Source organism: Pelecanus crispus, chromosome 5 (assembly GCF_030463565.1).
Source record: "Pelecanus crispus isolate bPelCri1 chromosome 5, bPelCri1.pri, whole genome shotgun sequence".
In the NCBI taxonomy this organism is placed as follows: Eukaryota; Metazoa; Chordata; class Aves; order Pelecaniformes; family Pelecanidae; genus Pelecanus; species Pelecanus crispus.
Window position 1 is genome coordinate 48,347,107 of NC_134647.1, and position 2,759 is coordinate 48,349,865.

The 2,759-nt window shown below is 48.7% G+C and overlaps 1 pseudogene; it reads right to left on the reverse strand.

The window, feature by feature from the left end:
- Positions 1-650: 650 nt before the first annotated feature.
- LOC104024559 (uncharacterized) lies at positions 651-2,106 on the reverse strand (annotated as a pseudogene).
- Positions 2,107-2,759: the final 653 nt, after the last annotated feature.

Genomic DNA, 2,759 nt, shown 5'->3' on the forward strand with positions numbered 1-2,759 from the left:
GGTATTTGCATTAAGCCTGCGGTAATCCACAGCTAACCTCCACTTGCCATTGGGTTTCCGTACTGGCCACACCAGGGAATTAAAAGGGGAGTGGGCTGGGATCATGATGCCTTGCCCATTTAAATCTTCTAATATGGGTGTTCTTCCCTCTCTAGTTCCTAATGGTATTGGGTAAGGTTTGACATTAGTAATTTTTGAGGGAGGGAGAGGCGGTGCAGCTTGTAGCAGCCCGACCTCAAGTGCCCGGGAACCAAACAACCACTGCCTCCCATTATTGTCAATCCAGGTTCTCCCTTTCAATATGTCGAGTCCAAAGAGGTTAAGTGGGAAGTCTCCCACTACCATAGTTGTCTCAATTTTGGTTTCTTCCCCAGGCAAGTGCAGGCCAACTCTAGCCATTGCCTGTGGCTGAACCTTACCAAATGCATCTACTACAAATACCTTTTTCTTTGAAGGGAAAATCCCACAGCTTGTGGCATCTTTTGTTTTAATGGCTGAAATCTGTGCTCCAGTATCTATCAGAAAGGTGACTGTGACTCGTTTTGGCCCTACAATCCTGGTGATAAATAAATCTCCCCGATGGTTTTCAGTGAGCCACCTAATATATGTCCTACCTTCGCCCTCCTGCTCACCATTGGAGGGCGAAGGATCTAGTTTCCCACTGACTCTCGGGAGACATTTATTCCTAAGGCATCAATCTCAGAAAGTGCACTAGGGGTAATGGCACCTTTACAGTCTACTTCCCTATTTACAGGTTTATCAGGCCACCCCGTCACCAGCTTCTCTAATTTGTCTGTTGGCAGCCCATCCATTAGGTCATGTGGGATCCCCTTTTGCTGGCCCTTTGCCCACAAGCTATTGTGCTTGTTTGGAAAGCCCTCCCCCCAGATGGTTTTACGAGGGGCAGCTTTTTTGTGTCACCAAAGTGCAGGACCATTTTAATTTCAGTCCGTCTCAGATTTCTGGTGGTTGGAGGGCCAATGGGGCCATATTTGCGCCCATAACTGATTAACTCTTGGGCTACTTCACCCCAAGTCTACACTTTCCTATCTGGGGGGTCGGTGAAGCCGATCGGGAGCAAATCCCTCTAAAGCTGCCTGTATTTTTCCCTGTATTTGAATCCCAATTGGTTTTAAAGAGTCGGGGAGTCCCCTTATAAGGGGAGTTATTCGCTCAGGATCCACCAGCATCAGGGATTCCTGCCTAGGTTCTAATTTCTGATCGTACATCATTTGTAGGCAAGCTGCTTTCTGCACGCTTTCTACCAATTGATCAACAGTTCCCATAATTGCGAGAGGATCCCCCCTTTCCAGGGGGTTCAACCCTCCTGCCCAATAAGCTGCTTGCTGGGTTAGAGACCAGGGGGCTCGGTGGTCCCTGGTAGTTAAGAATACTCCTGGCCCCCAATATCCTTCTGCCTCCCTTTCACTTAGCAAAATTTGATCCCCTCCTGATAGTGACACTCTCCACACATAGTCTGTCTCTGATTACCTTGGGGTTCGGCCAAAATCCTTTTTCAATTTTGCCAATTCAGTGGCAGTGTAGGGGATTTCTTTAGTTGTAATTTGGGGAAAATGGTCCTGCTCATCTTCCTAACTGTATTCAGTTTTAACTAAGGGTCGCAGCAAGGGTGGTTCTGATCTAATTTTTCTCTCGCTGCCTACACGTCATTGATAGGGTTTGGGGGGGTGCCTCCTCACGGACGGCATTCACAAGGAGTTGCTCCTTAAGAGCAGCTCATAAAATTTTAACCTGGTCCTTTTCCTCTTCCAATTGTTTTTTTAATTCGCCAACTTGTCCCTGCAGGGTTTGAACCAGGGTTCGGAGAGATTCTATGGTCTGAGATTCGGTGGCATGGCAGTGGTCTCCCGCTCCCACTGCTGCCACTAGGCTGGCACCGAGAATGGCACAAACAATGGCTTTCCCTTTTCCAGAGCGGACCCGAGCATCCTTCTGCAGAGCAACCATTCGGTCTACGACACTCTGCAAATTGTGCCAGTTGCTCTGCGCCCAATCCATGCCGGGCACAGAAGGCCGGGCATTATACTTGTCCAAAAAATCAAACAGAACTTCCTTGCCCTTAGAGGCAGTTACTTTGTCACTCATATCTCAAATAAAAAAAGAGGCCAGTCGTCCCAGGAAGGCAGCACTTAAGTTTTGAACACTCACGCTATCCCACCCCCTATTCGTTCCTGGGAGGCCCCATGTAAACAAAGCTAAACAAGATCTTAGATAAAGAGGGGGCAGTCATCCCAGGAAGGCACCACTTTTGTTTCGAAAGCTTCACACTGTCCCACCCCCTATTCTCTCCTGGGAGGTCTCACAACAAGGCAAAACAAGAACGAGTGGACAATATGACACTCTCACTTCGAGGGATCCTGTCCGTGATGCAATTAAAAGATGTTAGGATCCGATTTGGATGAGAGGAGGGTCCCCTTGCGTTCTAACCAACCTCAGACAAGTCTGGGGGGCTAGGGGTGGCCAGACCGACCTCATTTCAGGTTCGATCCCTTCGAGCGAGATTAAGACACAAACAAGGTCAGATGTCGTAAGTCCACCCGTTTAGTAACTGCTCGGAGAAGAGAGAAAAACAGCGATAGGGAAGGAAGGTAAAACAAGAGAGGAAAATTAAGCAAGAATTCGGGATAGGAAAGTGCAGTCACCACCATGGATCGGTGGCATTCTGGGGGTCCGTGCTTCTGGGGTCTTCGGTCACGAACGATCACACGGGGGTCTGGGGTGGGGGGTCTTTTATAGGC